A 20,892-nucleotide genomic window follows, 5' to 3' on the forward strand; every position below is an offset into this window, starting at 1 on the left:
GCATTTTGTCTTTGCAAAATATTGCTAGAGATTTGTCAATGGGCAGAAAATAAGAGAAGGCAGTATGAAAGTAGGCTTTTGCAGTCAATTTTCTCACAGTATTGTGCAGGGTCATCAAGAAAATGCTTAGTTTTTCTCTGGCACCAGGTTCAGAACATTTCCAATTGCAGTGGTCTTACCCTCTTCTCTTAGGGAAATTGACCCACCTGAGGGAAGTCTTTAAGGTTTCAACGCAGCCTGGAGAGGCTCAGTTGGGTGTCGTCTTGTGCACCAAAATGTTGCTGATTCAGGGAGTGTGCACAAGGCAACCACCTATGTTTTCCTCTTTCTTCCTTCCTCTCTCTAAGCATGTCCTCAGGTGAGGATTAATAAAATAAAATAAAATAAAATAAAATAAAATAAAATAAAATAAAATAAAATAAAATAAAATAAAATACTAACTTTAAAATAAGTAAATAGAAATTAAGGTCTTGAGGCAGATGGTTTCTGCTGTCCTTAAAGGAGCAATGTATAGTTGATCTTGTTTCACAAAATGGGGTTGACTCTTACTTTCTTCCTCCTGATTTCAAGCTAATTGAGGCTATTTTGACTGCCTCAGTACAGATATGACTATGCAGCATCACATTATAACCTGGGCAGATGATGGATTTGTACTCTCCAATCACTATCTGGGCACAAGATGTGCATCCAGAATGATAGAGATTATTAGGATCACAAAGTATGAATCCTGAAAGAGTCTTCTCTTCTTCCTTTCAGGCCACTGGACAAAGTATACATCTGGGCTGAGGTTTGGTTTCCTCACCATAAAATGGAGATAATACTCCCATGATAGAATTATTGCTAGGACTGAAAAATAGAACTGCTTAAAAGCATTTATCTGTGGATACTGAATACATGTTTTATGGACTGAAAATAATTTATTATAACTTGCATTTTCTATTATCTTTAAAAATGAGTTATTATAAATAATCCCAAGAAATAGTTGGCATGGCTTCAGATGTGGGGGAGATGAAAGTTTATGTAGAACTTTCTCTAGTTTGGGACTCTTTAATGCCGGGTCTGTTAGGCGTGGACAAACCTTGGAGCCAACCCTCTAACAGGGCAAATGAGTTTCCCTTGAGAAAGTGAAAGTGCCAGAGAGCCATCTATTGAGATCACTTTTCATTGCACCAGGAAAACTGTTTTTCAAATAGCAAAGCCCTAGAAGAAAACATATAGGGAAGAGATAATATTAATAACAATAATGATTATGAAAATAATGGCTAATTTTTTTTGGTGTATACTAACTATCGCATCAGGCACTGTTCTAAGGGCCTTACATAATATTTATTATATTGAATATTTATTGTAAAATTACTAAGTGCGCTATTTATTATCCTGAATCTTTGTGTAATCAATCACCGTTAATAACCAATGTGTTCAGTAAAGTAAGCAATGTTATATGCACTTCATGTATTGACATCTTAACTCATTTAGAGAATGTAAACAACTTTCTGCGGGTGGAAAATATGACAGTATTTCTATGTACAAAATGGAGTTCTTTTCTTTTGAGCTTTACTTTTCGTGTTTATATCTCAGTAAGACCATTGTCTTCTTTGGTTTGATCCCCTTGGGGGATTGTTCTGTCTGTGGGTCCTCTGCTCAAAGCATGTTTGTGAGTTAATATTTGGGATTTGTCTTCACAGCCAGTTTATCACAGAAAAATAAGTCCCTGTGCTTTTGACAGTTTGGTTGTTCTTTTGGTATCTTTGCTTGTTTTTCCATTTTACTGCTGTTCTTTTTTTGAGTTAGAGGAGATACACTTTTTTTCTATGATACAAATCACAAAACTATCCTTTTCTTGGTTTATCATTTATTTTTTATTTATAGGGTTCCCACTATGTAAAATTTAAAAAATAACACAGTTATTGCAATTCATTTTTGTTTGTTTTTATGGCTCTGGCTTTTGCGATAATTGAATTGAATTGAATTATTGTATTTAACATGATCATCCTCATTCTGGGATTTTTCAAAAACAAAAACAATTTTTCAAAAACCCCATTGCTCTTTTTGTAATTTTTCTTTTATCAAATTTTCATCTTTGAGTAACTTATTTTGGTGTAAAGACTAAGGTAGAGAGATATGTTATAGGGAGAATTGTGTGCCCCTTCATATGTTGAAATCCTAACCCCAATACCTCAGAATCTGACCTTATTTGGGAATAGGATTGTTGCAGATGTAATTAGTTAGGATGAGATCATACTGGAGTAGGAAGGGCTCCTAATCCAAAATGACTGGTGTCTTTATAACAAAAGGAAATGTAGACACACACATGCATGGAGAATGTCATGTGAAGACTGGAATTTTGATGCCACAAGCCAAGGGACTACCAGAAGGTAGGAGAGAGAGGGGGATAATCCTTCCCTAGAGCCTCCAGAGACAACATAGCCTTGCCAACACCTTAATTTTGGACTTCCAGCCTCCAGAATATGAGAAAATAAATTGCTGTTGTTTAAGCCATTCAGTTTGTGGTACTTTATTATGGCAACCCTAGCAAACTAATAATGCAGGACACAAATGAATTCTTCCCATCTGGTTATCCAATTATCCAACACTAATAACCTTCATAAGCATTGATTTGTAAAGTGACTTCTGCAATATATTATGTTCTTCTATGGATATGAGTTGATGTCTGTAATTTCTAGCCTGTGCCATTGTCTTTTCACACTATAACCCAGTGTGTCAAGCATGCCTGCTTTCTGATGCGCTTTGGCATCTGGTAGGACAAATATACCCCCACCACTCTATTTTTAAACTCTTTTGGCTCTTCTTGTTTGATAATTTTTCCATACAAATTTTAGAATTTTCTTTTTCTTCATTGTTCTTAAATATTACTAACATGTTTCTAGATGTGTGCTACTTTCCCATTTACATTTCCTCTTTGGCAAATTACAAGCTCTTAATATTCTTTAACTATGGGATATTGCCTCTATTGTTTTTTCTCCTCATTTATATATTTTTTCTTTTGGTGGTACTTATTACCTGGATTTCGGTACTTCTACATCTATTGGTAATAAATCTTAATTTTAAACGTATTTTCTTTCTCCATCCTTCTTTCCTTTCTTTTCCCTGCCAGAATTGCCCAATTTGATCTTTCAAATTCAATTTGATACTCATTTGTACACATTTTACTTTTCATCCAATCAATTTTTTAAAACACAACGATTACATTTCTTATACCTATTATATTTTTTAATGAAGGACTGACTTCAGAGGCAGATAATTGGATTAATCTGAAATTTTGTTCCTTGCAGTCTCAAATTTAACCCAGGTATCATCTATTTATTTATTTACTTATGGATAGTAATATATTAAGCCTCTGTGAACCCACCACTAAACACAAAAGCTAGGATCTTGAAAACAACCAACATCTGACAATGGGTTCTGACACCCTATGCCTCTTCCCTTCACCGTAGGAAGTAGCTAACCTAAGTCTTGTGTTAATCATTCTCTTATATAATGATACTAGAGGACTGGTGCACGAAATTCATGCACTCGGGGAGGGGGGCGTCCCTTAGCCTAGCCTGCACCTCTTGCAGTGCAGTCCGGGAGAGCCCTTGGGGGATGTCCAACTGACAGCTCCTGTGGGGAGCAGGCCTAAGCCAGCAATTGGACATCCTTAGTGCTGCCACAGAGGCGGGAGAGGCTCCCGCCACCGCTGCTGTGCTCACCAGCTGTAAGCCCAGCTTCTGGCTGAGTGGTGCTCCCCCTGTGGGAGCACACTGACCACCAGAAGGCAGCTCCTGCATTGAGCATCTGCCCTGGGGTGCTCAGTGTGCATCATAGTGACTGGTCGTTCTGCCGTTCAGTTAGTTTGCATATTAGCCTTTTATTATATAGGATATCTTCTAATTTTGTATTTTTTTGTAACTTTCAAAAAGAGTATTGTGTTTTAGGTAATTACTGGGAACTTACTTTCTTCACCCATTATATTGCTAAGTTTCTTCCATATTGTTGTCTCCTTCTGTAGTTTATTTGTTTTGGCTCCTGTATAATATTCCTTTGTATAAACATACTACATTACTTTTCATGCATTTTCTCTTTGATGGACATTTGGGTTACTTCCAAGTTTTTGCTGTTGTGAGAAATGGTACTCTGAACATTTTTCTCTCTCAATATTACATTTCTTAATTTATTCATATATTGCATGTAACTTTGAAACATTTATTTATTTTCATTACTTTATAGTATTCTATTGTATGGATATTCCACAATTTATTATTTATTCTATTTTTATTTACATTTTAAGTTGTTTCCCATTTTGGCTATTATGAATGGTACTTCTGTAAATGTTCTTGCACATTTCTTGATTCACCTCTGTTGCATCAAGGTGCATTTGTTGGGCAAAGTCCTAGGAATACACTAGCTGGGTCAAAGGCTCTGTTCAAATTTGGTAGATCAGTAGTTCTTAAAGAGTGGTCCATAGATCCTGAGGTCCTGAAACACTTTCAGAGAGTTCATAATAACACTAAGACATATTCACCCTTTGCACCGTGCTGCTATTTGCACTAATGTGGCAAAAGTCATGGTAGGCACAACTAGTAGTTCCTTAGGTTGGCTCAAGTCAATGGCTCCAAACTTCAGTGTGAGTCATTGTTTATGGCTTCACAGCTATTCCCTGGGCAGAAAAGATAAATATCAGTTTCATTTGAGAATGTGAGGAAGCAGTAAAAACTAATTTTACTAATTCTTAATCCTTGAGTACATGTCTTTTTTTAACATTCTGTGTGATGAAGAAAGAAGTATGCAAAAGGCTATATACCAAAGTATGAGGGTTTACTCAAGGGAGAGTTTGTCAAAATCTTGGAAACTTGTATTACCACTTCCCCTTCTAAAACACAAAACAATAGCCTGGCTGGCCTGGCTCAGTAGTTGAACATTGACCTATGAACCAGGAGGTCAAGGTTTGATTCCTGGTCAGGGCACATGCCTGGGTTGTGGGCTCGATCCCCAGTAGGGGGTGTGAAGGAGGCAGCCAATCAAGGATTATCTCTCATCATTGATGTTTCTATCTCTCTCTCCTTCTCCCTTCCTCTCTGAAATCAATAAAAAATATATACATATGAGAAAAAAAGAAGAATCTCCTTTAAAAAACCCCCACAAAAACTATTTTTGGGCAAGTGCATCCCTGTTGTCCTATTATTTCATTTGTATCTATGTCAGTATTAATTGAATTTATTAATTCTAAAATGTATATGTAAATCCCTTTGGATTTTCATCACATGAAATCATTATTTGTAAATAATATTGTATTTCTTACTTTCCACCTCATATAAATTTTACTTGTTTTTATTTTCTTGCCTTGCCATCTAGATTAGCTCACCATTACAGTAGAAGTAGTGATAGCAGGTAGCCTGATCTCATTCCAATCCCAAAAGTTAAGCATTCAACATTTCACTATTACCTATGATATTTGTTGCAGGTTTTTTATAAATACTGTTTGGTTGGTAAAAGAAGTTCTTGCCTATTTTTGGTTTGCTAAGAATTTTTATCAAGAATAGATTTGAGCCCTGGCCAGTGTGGCTCTGTTGAGCATCGTCCCATGCACCAAAAGGTCACCCAGTTAGATTCCCGGTTTGGACACATGCCCAGGTTGCAGGCTCAATCCTCAGTAGAGGATGTGCCAATAGGTGTTTCTCTTTCATAGAAGTTTCACTCTCTCTTCTCCCTTCCACTTTCTACCAAAAACAACAACAACAAAACCCCCACAACAAACAAACAAACAAAAAACAAAAACAAAAAAATTCAATTAAAAGAAAAAGGTATATAAATATCAAATTGCTATTTTTTTTAAAAAAGGAATCAATGTTGAATTTTATCAACTGCTTTTTTCTGCATGTGTTGAGATTTTCTTATGGTTTTTTCTCCTTTATTCTGTTAATTTTAAAATTAAATAATTTAGTGATGAATTGGTCGGCTAATTGCTTTTGAAATATTAAACCAATCTTGCATTCATGGAATATACTTAATTAAGTGCAAAGTATTATCTTATTTTCTGTATTTCTAGAATGTGTGTATTATTATTTGGTTTGGAAAGTTCTGAGTAAGAAAGCTCCATAATTTTCCTTTTTTTGTAATGTCCCTGTCATTTTTTGGAATTGAAGTTATACCGGCTTTCTAAAAAGAGTTTAGGAAATGGAAGAGTTTGTGTTTAGAAGACTCTTTCAAGATATATAAGAACACAACTCAAAAATTTTCATTTCCTTCTGAAAAGTTACTAGGTGTAGTGTGGATAGGCCAGCAGTTCTCAACCTGTGGGTCGTGACCCCTTTGGGGGTCGAATGACCCTTTCACAGGGGTCGCCTAAGACCATCGGAAAACACATATATAATTACATATTGTTTTTGTGATTAATCACTATGCTTTAATTATGTTCAATTTGTAACAATGAAAATACATCCTGCATATCAGATATTTACATTACGATTCATAACAGTAGCAAAATTACAGTTATGAAGTAGCAATGAAAATAATTTTATGGTTGGGGGTCACCACAACATGAGGAACTGTATTAAAAGGTCGTGGCATTAGGAAGGTTGAGAACCACTGGGGTAGGCAAAACAAGTTTTTGTTGTTCTCTGTTTTTTACATCAACCCTTAAGAGTTAATGGCTGACTGTGTCATCCTATGAATAGCCTCTTAGGAACACTCTAAAATCTTTGTAAAACTCCTAATGCAATTGTTCTATACTTGACTTTAAAGCTCAGGCTAATGATAATAATAGTTTGAATGTAGCCATTATTGTTAGTTAAACCTAGAGTGCACACACTAGGAAAGACTTCAGCATAATTTAGTATTTTTTCTCCCTTGGCCAGGACTGAATACAGATCTATTAGATGCCTCAATATTTATCCCTTAAAAAAACAGTAGTAAACTACACATAACAAAGAATTTTTCATCTTTATCATTCTTAAATGTGCAGTACAGTGGCATTAAGTACATTCACATTGTTGTGCAACCATAATCACCATCTATCACCAGAACATTTTTATCTCCCCAAACTAAACCTCTATACCTTTAACACTAACCCCCCATTCTCCCTCCCCCTGCCCCAGGACAACATGTTTCTCCTTTCTGTCTCTATGAATGTGATATCTAGGTACCTAGATAGTGAAATCATACAGTTTTTGTTTTTTGTGACTATTTTACTGAGCATAATGTCCATAAAGTTTTACTCATATCATAGCATGTGTCAAATTTCTTTCTTTGTTAAGGCTGCATAATATTGCATTGTATGCATATGTCACATTTTGTTTTTTCATTCATCCATTCAAGAACACTTTAGATTGCTTCCACCCTTTGGCTGTGAACATAGGTGGACCGTGTCAAATCATATGGAAAACACCAATGAAAAATACAACAGATTCTGGTTTGGGGAGGTTTACAAGTTTGATAAAGAAGTGTTATTCGAAATAATGACAACAACAATAACAACAATAATAAATTTCATGTTCTTTTTTTATTATCTAGGCCAGTAGTATGCATTGATGACTTGTAGCATATTATCTAGGGAAATGGGCCCATCAGTAGCAAGCATTCTGACTTCTCATTTTTCTAATACAGGCATAAAATGAAAGTAGGAAGTATGACACTGTTGAGAAGTAATGTAGCTCTGTTGCTCAATCCCTGTGTTACTTGAAGCCACGTACCGATCTCTGTAAAATGGGCTTGATGCTATAGTGTTTAACGCTTGTGGTGTCATTGTGGAATCTGAAAAGGGCCTCTGGCAGTGCCCTGCACAGGTGACCTCAGAAGGAACAACCTGATGGCCCCCCCACACTATGCCATGGAGGCTCCCGAGTTTCAGAATTCCCGCCCCCACCCCCTCCTGGAGCCAGAGATGGGGACCTGCTCCTCCCCAGCAGGGGCTGGTCTGGGGTGGAGAGACCAGTCGTTTTCAGTATCAGCCCTCGACAAGGGTTGTTATTTTTCCTGTCATGTTTGTTGGGGTCCAGCTCAAGTTTGTTTTTCTTGCAGAAAGGCAGGAAGGCCAATTTGGAACACACACAACTCACATGTCATCGATGATGACTTGGCCCAGCACTTGGCATTGGCTCCTTGACAGTTAAAAGGCACAGGGTGGGCGAGCCCCTGCTGCCGCACCGAGGAACAAGGAAAAGGAGGGAGAATGCGAGATGCTTATCTGGGCAGGCCTTGCAGGCCCCTCCATTCTTTCCCCCTGCTCACGCCTCCCTCAAGGGACTTCTGGCCTCAGCTCACACAATCTCCCGCCTCGAGGGCCCTGCTGTTCAGTGGCCGCCTCCACTCTCTGTCCACCTCTTCCTCTTACTGAATGCGTGAGGAAGCATCCCACCCCAAGGAGAGGAAAGTCTGGGTCAGCAGAGATCCATGCAGCAGCCTTGTGGGAGGCAGAAGCAGGAAGAGGGAGAAAGAGCGCTTTCCATTTGGGACCCAAGACAATTGTATGGCTCTTTGAGAAAAGCGTGGTGTTTTTCCACTCAGACCTTGGCAGTGTTGGTAGCCGCCGTTTACAAGTTTTCACGGGCTTTAAATATGAGGGCGCTTTGTGGGATGGTGTGCTCTTGAAGTGTGTGTGGATGTTGGATGAGTGTGGTCCAGGCCTATCATGGAAAGGCCTTGAACCTTCTGAAGACCGAATCACAGTTGGGGAAGGAGCACTCTGATTCCAGGGGAACTTGACTGGGTAAAACTGCAAATTAAAAATAATACAAACAGCCCAGCCAGCATGGTTCAGTGGTTGAGCATCGACCTATGAACCAGGAGGTCACGGTTCGATTCCCGGTCAAGGCACATGCCCAGGTGTGGGCTTGATCCCCAGTGTGGGGTGTGCAGAAGGCAGCCAATTAATGATTCTCTCTCATCATTGATGGTTTCTATCTCTCTCTCCATCTCCCTTCTTCTCTGAAATCAATAAAAATATATTTAAACAATAATACAAACAATAACATTTCTAAAATATGATCTTATGTTCTCAATAACGAAGGCTCCCTCAGTTGACCCATTATAAAATGAAATGTTTTAGGCAGTCAGTGTCGCTTTGAGAGTATGTAGCCCCTCAAAGCATCAGTTTTGTCACCTATGGAATGACTCATGGTGGGGCTTACTTTGCAGCGTTTGAAAGGATTCAGAGACCCAGCTTAGCATAATTCCAAACACCTATTAATCGCCCCCCAATAATGACAGCTCTTTTTGTGATTTCTATCTTCTCATCCCTTCTTTTTGAAAAAGTTATGATAGTTGTAGTTGGAAAAGAAGTAGGAGTCAGGGCTTGAAAGCTATCTTTGAAAAATTATACTTTACCTAATGGTATACGATTAGCACATTAAACATTCAAAAACAGTTGTGGAATGAACTAACTGCTTTATAATTTCTTGGTCTTCTGCCTACTTTATCTTTCAACTACAATAAAGCAGGAACCTTGTTTTCCATTTCCTGCAGGTAAAATATATCTTTCATGTCAGATTTTTGTTGTGTTGAAGTTTCTCTTTAGATGCATTATACATAATCCCTGCTATCCTTTATAATATTTCATTTGCTTATTAAGTCCTTCACAAATAATATGCCAAATGTGATAGATCACATGCCCAAAGCCAGCTACAGCAATGCCTCCCATCCCATAGTCACTGTGCAATGTGACTTTGTCACTCCCCACCAAGAGATAATGTCTCATTCTCACCAGCGTGAATCTGGGCCGACCCTGTGACTGCTCTGACCAACACATAGCAGTAGAAGTCATGTGCTGAGACTGCAAACACATGAAGAAGGACCAACAGGTTCCTAGGCATGAAGAAGGACTGACAGGTTCTGTCTTTCGGCTCTTGGAAGTCTAGCAGGTAAACAGTCTGGCTACTGGGTAGACCATGAAAAAGAGGCCACATGGAGAGGGAGAGGTCCTGAAACTGTATATATTGAGAAGTCCAGCTGTCCCATGCTCCAGCTGAGCACAGGCCCTAGCTAACCTGCCAGGCAAATGAACCCGCATGGCATGGCCCCACGCAAGACCAGCAGAAGAAATACCCCGCTCCTCCTACGTTGCAGAATCATGAACAAATAAAAAGTTGTTATTTTAAACTACTAATTTAACTTAATTAAGTAGCTTATTTTATTTGGTTGTTGACAGTATTACAGATGTTTCTCATTTTCTTCCTTTTGGGCCCCTCCCACCCAAACCCTGCCCCACCCCAGCCTTCTTTATGCTATTGTCTGTGTCCATGGGTTGTGCATATATGCATATATGGTCTTTGGTTAACCTCTTTCTGTCTCTCCTCCACATTGAGATCTGTTATTCTGTTCCATGTAGTCATATCTCTGGACCTATTTTGTTCATCAGTTTATTTTGTTCATTAGATTCCACATATAAGTGAGATCATGTGATATTTGTCTTTCTCTAACTTATTTTGCTTAGAATAATCGTCTCCAGGTCCATCCATGTTGTCTAAAAGGGTAAGAATCCTTCTTTTTTTATAGCAGCATAGTGTTCCATTGTGTAGATGTACCACAGCTTTTCTCTTTTTTTTTTAAATCCTCATCTGAAGATATCTTTTCCATTGATTTTCAGACAGAGTGAAAGGGAGGGAGGAGGGGAGAGGGTGAAAGAGAGAGAGACATGGATGTGAGAGAGACACATCCAATGGTTGCCTTCTGTACCACTCTGACCACACCCCCACCCGGCCTAGGGATTGAACCTGTAACTGAGGTATGTGCCCTTGACTGGGAATTGAACCTGAGACCTTTTGGGCTGCAGGCCAATGCTCTAACCACTTAGCAAAACTGTCCAGGGCTGTACCACTGCTTTTTTGTCCACTCATCTACTGATGGGCACTTGGGCTGTTCCCAGACCTGAGCTATTGTAAATAACGCTACTATGAACATAGGGTGAATATATTCTTTCGGATTGGTGTTTCAGGATTCTTAGAATATATTCCCAGAAGTGGGATCGCTGGGTTGGACAGCAGATGCATTTTTAATTTTTTGAGAATCTTCCATACTGTTTTCCATAGCGGCTGCATTCCCATCAGCAATGCATAAAGCAGTGGTTCTCAACCTGGCTGCACATTAGAATCACCTGGGAATCTTTTTAAAATCCTGATTTCTGGGCCTCATCCTCTGGAAATTCTGTTTCTTTGTTACTAATGTTGTGGCCCCACCCCATAACAAAGAAACAGAATTTCCAGAGGATGAGGCCCAGAAATCAGGATTTTAAAAAGATTCCCAGGTGATTCTAATGTGCAGCCAAGGTTGAGAACCACTGGCATAAAGGTTCCCTTTTCTCCACACCCTCATCAGTACTTGTTGTTTGTTGATTTATTGATGGTAGCCATTCTGGTATGTGTGAGGTGATATCACATTGTAGTTTTTAATTTGTATCTCTCTGATTATTAGTGACCGTGAACATGTTCTCATATGTCCATTGGCCATCTGTATGTCCTCTTTGGAGAAGTGTATATTCAGGTCCTTTGCCCATTTTTAAAATTATATCGTTTGTCTTCCTGGTGTTGAGTTGTATGAGTTCTTTGTATATTTTGGAAATCAAACCTTATCAGATATATCATTGGTGAATATGTTTTCCCATACTGTAGGGTCCCTTTTCATTTTGTTGATGATTTCTTTTGGTGTGCAGAAGCTTTTTAGTTTGATGTAGTCCCATTTGTTAATTTTTTCTTTTGTTTTCCTTACCCTAGGTGATATATCGGTGAAAATATTGTTAATTGAGATGTCTGAGATTTTACTGCCTATGTTTTCTTCTAGAAATTTTATGGTTTTGCAACTTACATTTAAATCTTTTATCCATTTTGAGTTTATTCTTGTGTATGATATAAGTTGGTGGTCTAGTTTCCATTTTTTGCATGTACCTGTCCAATTTTCCCAACACCATTTATTGAAGAGACTGTATTTACCCCACTGTATGCTTTTGCCTCCTTTGTCAAATATTAATTAATCATATTAGCATGGGTCGATTTCCTTTCATTTAAAGGCTGAATAACATTCCATTGTATGTTCATGCCACATTTTGCTTGTCCATTTACTCACTGATAGACATTGTGTTGCTTACACTTTTTGCTACTTTGAATAATGCTGCTATGAACATGGGTACAAATATCTCTTTTAGTCCCTACTTTCAATTATTTTCTCTTTAAATTTTTTTTAAAAAAACTTTTATTAAAATATAGACAAATAAAATTACATATATTTGTGCATCCAGCAGACTTTTCTGTAGGATGTAAGCTCAGTAGAAAAAGTTGGAGGTATCATGCTACCTATCAAACTATTCAACAAGGCCATAATAATTGAAACAGCATGGTGTTGGCATAAAAACAGACATACAGGGTGAGGCAAAAGTATGTTTACAGTTGTTTGTATGGAAAATAGTACCATAATTAAAAAATTTAATAATACAAGAATAAACTCTTTGGGTTTTGGATACTCACAACTGTAAATATATGTTTGCCCCACCCTATATAGATCAATGGGACAGAATAGAGAGCCCAGAAATAAACTCACATTTACATGGTCAATTAATATTTGACAAAGGAGACAGTCTATTTAATAAATGGTGTTGGGAAATTTGGACAGATGTATGCAAATAAATGAAACTAGACCACCTTCTCACACAATATACAAGAGTAAACTCAAAATGGATTAAAGACTTAAATGTAAGACTCGAAACCATAAAATTCCCAGAAAATAACATAGTAAAATCTCAGACATTTTTCTTAGCAATATTTTTCTGATATATCTCCTTGAGCAAAGGAAACAAAAGAACAAATAAATAAATGGGATTACATCAAACTAAAAGCTTTTGCACAGCAAAGAAAACCATCAACAAAACAAAAAGACAACATACTAAGTAGAAGATATTTACCAATGATACATCTAATAAGGGGTTAATATCTAAAATCAGTGAGATACTACCTCACACGTGTAAGCATGGCTATCATCAGTAAGTCAACAACAACAAGTGTGGGTGAACTCTCATGTACTGTTGGTGGTAATGAAGATTGTATGGAGGTTCCTTAAAAATAAAAATGAAATTGCCTTATTACCCATCTATTCAATTTCTGGGAATATATATATATATATCCAAATCACTAATTTATAATAATATATGCACCCCTATGTTTATTGCAGCATTATTTACAATAGACAAGATATGGAAGCAACCCAAGTGCCCATCAATAGATCAGTAGATAAAAAAGCTATGGTACATATACACAATGGAATACTACTAAGCCCTAAAAAAGAATGAACGGTTACTTTTTGTGACAGCATGGATGGACCTAGAGGGTGCTATGCTAAGTGAAATAAGTCAGACAGAGAAAGACAAATACCATATAATTGAACCTATATATGAAATCTAATAAATAAAATAAATAAACAAAAAATGATTATAGGGTTGGGATCTTTTAGCATCTCATTAAATTCACATAGCTATAATTAATGGGTAAAAAGTATCTTTATAGATCTGGAGGCACCCCGGCTATTTTGCTGTCTTAGACATCTCTTCAGTCTTTTTCCTGAAATGGATATACTAGTACAAATGGAAAATACATAATTTCTGGAGTATAGGTCACATTTTCCTGATTCTTTGCATATCCAGTAATTTTTCATTGTATACTGATGTTCAGGGAGTGTTAGATTGTGCTATCTGCTTTTAAAGGCTATTGAGTTTTATTCTAGCAAGCAGTTAAATTATTAGTGGGTTCTCTTGATCCTACCAGGTGGGTTTATTTCTGTTTGTCTCTTAGTCCTTTTGTCCTTAGTCCTAAAGAACATACCTTTTCCAAGGCACATGCTTCACTCAGAAAGCATGGCCTTCCCAGGTCTGAGTTGAATGCCTGCAGTGCTAGCAAAGTTTCTCCACTCTGAGTGGTAGGAATCCAACATCTCCCAGCCTGAGTGACCCGAGGATCCCTGTGGAGCTCTCAGCCTGCAGCTGCTCTTCACTGCAGGGCCTATTAGAATGTCCTCTGCACTGATGCAGTCTAGCCTTCAGCCCAGGACCATGGGGCAAACCCACTCAGACTTGTGCCATCCCTTCTCCCTTTCCCTATAAAGTCCAGCTGCTTCACCTGAACTCCAGTATCTGCTTCTACACGTTCAGAGCCCTTTGCTCCCTGTGCTGCAGTTTGAGTGTGTCCCTGGGCTGAAAGCCAGGCTAAATCGGGGCTCATTTCGAGTATTTCCCTTTTCTCTAGGATTACCACATTCTGTTTCCTGTTGTCCAATGCTTGGAAACATGTGCTTTATATATTGAGTGCAGGGAAGCTAGGGCTGGTACCAGTCACTCTGTCAAGGTTGGAAACTGAAGTCTGAATTTTGGACGAAGTAGCAAAGTTTTCAGAATTATACACAATTTTTACAATATTTTGTATGGTTTTGTGGTCTCGTTTACATAAAATGATAGCTTTTTATAGCCAGAAAGAATTGTAAAAATGTTGTCATTTCTTACTTTTAGAAACAAGAAAACAGAGATCCAAAAGGGCAGATAATTTTCAAGGTGAAAAGCTAGGGGAATGGCAAAACTAGTTTTATCTGGCCCTCTTCATTTTTAAATGTGGAAGGCAGAGTTGATAGCTCTCTCTTCTTAAGTCCCACTTTCTTGTCTTCGATTCCCATTGTTTGCAGAGTCTCAGCCAACCTCAGGATCACAGATCAGTATGGCAACTATGCTTGTTATTAATGTCTCTCAGCTCTAAGCCCTATTTCTCAATAATCTGCTCTGTAATATTTTTCTTTTAATTGTGGTAAAATAGACATAACATAAAATTTACAGTCTTAACATTTTCAAGTGTGCGACTATCACCACGAGCCACCTTCAAAACTTCTTCATCATCCCAGACTAAAACACTGTACCTAGTCAACATGAACTCCCCTCTCCCTCCTTCCCAGCTCCTGGCAACCACTATTCAACTTTCAGTCTCTATACATTTGAGTCTTCTAGGTGCTTTATAGCAGTGCAATTACACAGTATTTGTCCTTTTGTGTCAAGCTTATTTCATTTAACATAAAGTCCCCAAGGTTCATCCATGTTGTAGCATGTGTCAGAACAATATTCCATTGTATGTAGATACCACGTTTTGTTTATCCATTTATCTATCAGTAGACACTTGGGTGGTTTCCACCTTTTGGCTATTGTGAATAATGCTGTTGTGACCATGGATGTTCAAGTATCTGTTCAAATCCCTACTTTTGATTCTTTTGGAACATACCCAGAGTGGAAATGCTGGGTCAGGATAAGTTTGGCCTGATGGAGGAGTCATCAAGAATGATCCTATTCCCAAGGAGGTGAAAGTGACTCCGGGTCAGAAGGTTCCCTGTGAGGATCATTTAAATGGTCTTGGCTTGATTCTCCTCTTTCATTAGAAATCTGATGGACCTGAGGATTCCCTGGGCCTCTTGAACCTCTTCCCCCTTTTCCTGGAAGCAAAGGTGAGAGTCTGAGTGGATCCTCCAACAAAGATGGAGGGGAGAGAAAAGCTCTCCTTTCAGATTAAGGTCTACCCAATGCTGAGGGGCAATATGGGGAATGCTCTCTGCCAAACGCTGTATTTGGAACATCAAGTGCATAAGGATCTTTTTCTAAAAGTTTAAATTTAAGCTCTGTTTTAATTAATTTTTGTCTGAAGTAAGAATTTTCTTTCTTTTTTAAACTTTTATTTTTGTTAATCCTCACCCAAGGACACTTTCCCGTTGATTTTTAGAGAGAGTGGAAGGGAGGGGGAGAGACAAAGAAGAGAAACATCGATGTGAGGGAGACATCAATTGGTTGCCTCTGGCACGCACCTCGGGGGCTAGGGATCAAACCTGCAACCGAGGCATGTGCCCTTGACCAGAATCAAACCTACAACCTTTCAGTGTGCAGGCTGGCACTCTATTCACTGAGCCAAACCTGCTAGGGAAGAATTTTCTTTCTTTAAATCATTGAGGTTTCTTTTAGCAGTCCGAGCTGTCAACCACTTACCATGTGAAATTTTTCTCATGGGAAATAATCTGCCCTTGATAAGAATGAATGGTTCTCTCCAATTCTTCAAGATCTTTGGCTCACTTTCGATTGGTCTCTAGCACTTCAGCTACATGGCTGACCTAGCTTTTCATCTGCTTTAGAAAGTTTTTCCTCTTTCTCTAACCAGTTATTTCCTTCTACTGTCAACTTCCTGTGAAATATCATTTCATTTTCTAGATACAGTTCAGTCATTACTGTAAGTTTGTGCTGAAGCTTTGGATTCTCATTTCCAAGATGTTCATTTTCTGACTGCAGAGATGCTGTTCAAGTCTGGAGATTTTTTGTTTTTTAAATATACATTTATTTCAGAGAGGAAGGGAGAGGGAAAGAGAGAGAGAGAGAGAAACATCAATGAAGAGAGAGAATCATTGATCGGCTGCCTCCTGCATGCCCCACACTGGGGATTGAGCCCGCAACCCAGGCATGTGCCCTGACCAGGAATTGAACCGTGACCTCCTGGTTCATAGGTCAATGCTCAACCACTGAGCCACGCTGGCGGGCAAGTCTGGAGATTTTTAATACACTCTGTAAGCTTTTTCTTTGTTTTATCTACTTCAGTTACTTAGTGTATATTTGACTTCTTTCTCCTTCTAGGGCTTTTAAAAAAGCCTTAAAAACCCTAGCAGCATGATTCAACTTCTTCAAAGTTATTTATTTATTTATTTTTTTGGTTGATAACCTAAGAGTGCACTATTTTCTGAATCATTCTTCAGTTCCAATTCCAGTTTTCATTTGTTAAGTCTTCTCCAAGCACAGCAGTCCAATCTTGCATCTTTAGCAAGTATTCAGTCAGGGATTTGATCTGATTTTATCACATAGAACTTGTTTTACATATATTTTGGAGTCTTCAAATGTTCTTTTCTGTTTATTAAATTCACTCACTTGTTTGTTCCATCCTTCAGCTTCTTGTAAAAGCTGTTTCTAGTTTTCCTAAAGTTAGAATTTTCACTTAAAACATCTTTCTAGCTATCTTAAGTCATTCTTTATTCATTTGAAACATTTTGAAGGTCATTTTGGCTTCAGTTACTTGTGAAATGAGTGATTTTGGTTCATCTTCTAAGGACTATACCCTTTTTGAAATATCCACCATTGAGTCATCTTGTTAAGAATGTTTAGATTCCTCTTTCTTTTTTTCTAGGAAGAGTATTTCATCCTCAAATTCAGGTTTGGAACTGTTCTCGACTCCCCTCTTCTGAGCATTACAATAGGGCCCACAGGCTATTCCAAACTACATTATTGAAAGCAACTTCTGTAGAAGCTTGGAGAAATTACAAGGGGAATGTTCTCCACCTACCTTTACTATTTCCTTTCCAAGTCTTTCATTTTACCACTCTTAAGAGGCTAAGTCATCTTTCTTAGACCCTTTCCCTTAGGTGATTGCCTACACTCCTTTCTATTCCCCCCTTTTCTAAACTTAGCTGGGTTTCTGTTACAATTTTGCAAACACCATTCTCCTCTAGGTGCCAAGAGAAACTGGCCAGAGGGTTAATGTGTTAATGGTGCTAGTGGGTATGTGGTTAACTTTCTCAATCATTTACAGTCAGTAGCCACAGGACCCATGTCCCACTCCCTCTCCTCCCCCAAAAGTAGTTACTGCCTAAAAACCTGCTGTTTTCCATCAGAGGGTGAGGGGAGGTGAGAAACCAGGAAGCTGAGATTTCTGAGAGGATCTGGAAAAAGAGCAAAGATCATCTATATGCTGTGAAGTGGTTTTCACACACAACTGATAAATCATGCTGTTCTTGAAATTAAGATGTTGGCATTGAACAAGCACAAATGCAGACTAAATATATGATCGTCTCATCCTGATTAACATCCCAATGGCCTGAACAATAGATCCACATAGTGAGAAGGGCTGTGGTATGCTTGGTCTTGTCTTGCTTGGGAATATTGTGAGACCTAGTCAATCAGTATAAGAAAAATAACGTGAAGGTGAAGTGCTTTCTGATAGTACTTAAAGAATTCTTCCAAAATATACAGATTTAATGAAAAGAGGAAAAATTGAGTATAGATAACACCAACATTGAAAAACAAAGCCTGTTTCTAGGGAAGCAGCAATATTTTCCTTTTTAATACAAGCAGAATGTAACAATGAACTTTGAGAATTCCAATCCTTGAACTCAAGAGTCAGGAGTTGAGTAAATTCTCTTATTTTCATAGATTTAACAGATTAACTCAGAAGTCTGTTCTTGGCAAAGCTTGCGCATTCTGAAATAACAGATATTTGCAGTTCAAAATCTTGAATTTCCTAAATTACTTTTCTATACAAGTCTTCTTTGTTTTTCATTATTATTATTAAAGAAAAAAATGCTCATGCCTCTCATAATTTCAGAGAGCACTGATAAACAAAAATAAAAGCAAAAAGACGGATGACTGCACCCCCTCAGTACATAGGCTGACTGTTTCAGTCATCATGTTGGTATTTGTCCTTTGAGATTTCTTTTCAGAGAACATTTTCCTCTGCAAAAAAGGATAATGCCATAAATCCTATGTGGAAACATGCTTTTCTCACTGCCCAATGCATCTCGAGCATGTTTGCAGGTCAGCAATGTATTGCCAGTGCAATGCAGTATTAAGGGCTGCATTCTAAGCCAAGCGCAGCGCTTCTGGGCTGGCTTGTCAACATTAGCAAGATTGGCAGAGTTCCTGCCATGATGAAGCTGACAGATTAGTGAGAAAGAAACAGGAACTGTAATGCATCACACAGTGATGTAGAAGAACAGGAGTATGATAAAACCATACATAGCTTTTTGGAAGGAGGAGTATTGAAGCTGAGACTTGAAAGATAAGTCAGAATAAACCAGACCGGGATAGCAAGAGGGTGTTGCAGGCAGAGGGGGGTCATACTGGTACTAAGGATTTGTGAGGAAAAAAGCATTCGGGGCTCAGGAAATCAAACCGAGGACAGTATGCATCTGACCAGTGAGTTAGGGAGGAGGGTAACCACACTACCCAATCCAGGTCAAACGTGAGATAAGCACCACAATGTATGATCGGGTGCTCAGATTGTACCCTAAGCGCATTGAGAAGCTGTGAAAGGCTTGAGCAGGAGAATGACCATCAGATTTGGGTTTGGGAAGATGACCAGAGTTAGAACTGAAGAATGGAAAGGGGCTTGGTGGGGCCCAGAGTGTGACAATGACACCAGGGATGATGCCTCTATAGAGTTCGGAAAGTAGAGAGAGAGAGAAACAAGGTTGGTTCAAGAAATACTTAGGAAGTAGATAGGAAGGTACTTTCATTGCATTATTCACTGTGATTGAGAACTCAAACAGAAGAACCAGGGTTGGAAAGAGGGATGTAGATGGTGAGCTTAGCATGGGGCATGTGAAAGTGGGGTCCTTATAGCCTTTTCCTGTGGAGACAGCAGTAGGTGAGCCAACTAGGTACTTGGTTTTGAGTTTGAGGTCACAGATATATATTTTTCTATCTTTTGCTGGCATCTCTATGTTCCTGCTCTTCTGAAAGCATTGCGGCTTCTTACATACACTTTGCTCTCTTTTATCTCAGTCCTTATAAATGCTATTATCTTGGCCCGAAACATTCTTTTCCCCTTATGTTTTTCTCCTACTTAATTTCAACTCATTCCGATGACATGACTTCTACCAGGAAGTCATCCCAGATGCACCCGGATCTGGTTTAGGGGCCTGACCAACACATTCCCAGACCATCCCATATCCCAGCACTTGTCATGTGATAGCTGCAGATTTTCTGCTTTGTGTTCTTCCCAAAGTTTATAAACTCCACGAGAGAAAGTGTTGCCAGAGAAGTCAGTGGGCCAGATTTCCTTGCTGCTTATGGGAGTGGGGTTCTTGGGGTACTGCTGAAATAAACATTTGCAGAGGCCCCTATGGGAGAATGAGATGTGGTAAAAGACTTTCTTTGCGTGGAGTTACATTTCTCGGGTTCCAAAGTTCCATGTCCCTTAAACCAGCCCTGAAAGAGGTGCAACTGGGGGTTCAGTAGAGCCAGAAGCAGAGCCAGTGTTCAGAGCTTCTGTCCCATGTTGCAGCCGATTCCAGTTCAGCATCAGGCTAATTAAACTCCATTAGTCCATTATGTGGAGCCCACATGGCTGTGGGCCATGTGAGTGAATGTAGGGGAATGTGCCCCCTGCCATAGGAGTCTCAAGAGGACCAAGAGCCAAGAGCAAGAGAGCCAAGCAAGTGAACTCCCTTTTTCTAGGAGTTTAAATATTCAGGTTTCTCTCCCTTGCAGTGGCCACGCCTATTCTGGCCACTGACTCGTTCCCAGAAGTGATTGACAAGTAAGCACCTTCCCATGTCACTCAGACCTTACTGGGCATGCGTCCAAACTGCCTTTGTCCAGTCCCTTCCCACATTGATCAGCGGGAACAGACTTGGAGAGTGTTAAACTACAGCTTTCTAGCAAAACTGTATAAATGGCATGCCTATATTATCTAGTCTTCCCTGTATTCCCTTCCTGTTAATAATAACCAGGTGATTACAATAGTATCAAAAAGATTTTGTCTGAGTTGTAGAAAGCTTTATTGCCAGTACCTCCTGTGGTCCTGACACTGAGGAAGTATCTGGCCCACTTACAGTCAGTAAGTGTTGAGTGAACTACTAGTAACTGAAAGACAGACTTAGAAAGAAGTGGAGGAATTCTAAGATTTAATGTTAAGCCGGGGGCAGAAGATACTAAGGGAGGCATAGCCAGGACTAAGGGTAACTTATCTACTAACTTTAAACAGAATTTATTAAACTAATATTGTTTGACACTTAGGCCCTTGCAAAATTTTCTTAACAATTTGCTATTACAGTGTTATCATAAATGCTCTTCTACATAATAAATTTTGTGCCCATTTTAAATTATGTCTTTAGAGTAAATTGATAAAAGTAGAATTG

The 20,892-nt window shown here is 38.7% G+C and overlaps 1 pseudogene; it reads right to left on the minus strand.

The window, feature by feature from the left end:
* Positions 1-20,892, minus strand: part of LOC118670798 — a 44,942-nt pseudogene that overhangs the window by 20,860 nt on the left and 3,190 nt on the right.

Source organism: Myotis myotis, unplaced genomic scaffold (genome assembly GCF_014108235.1).
Source record: "Myotis myotis isolate mMyoMyo1 unplaced genomic scaffold, mMyoMyo1.p scaffold_m19_p_16, whole genome shotgun sequence".
In the NCBI taxonomy this organism is placed as follows: Eukaryota; Metazoa; Chordata; class Mammalia; order Chiroptera; family Vespertilionidae; genus Myotis; species Myotis myotis.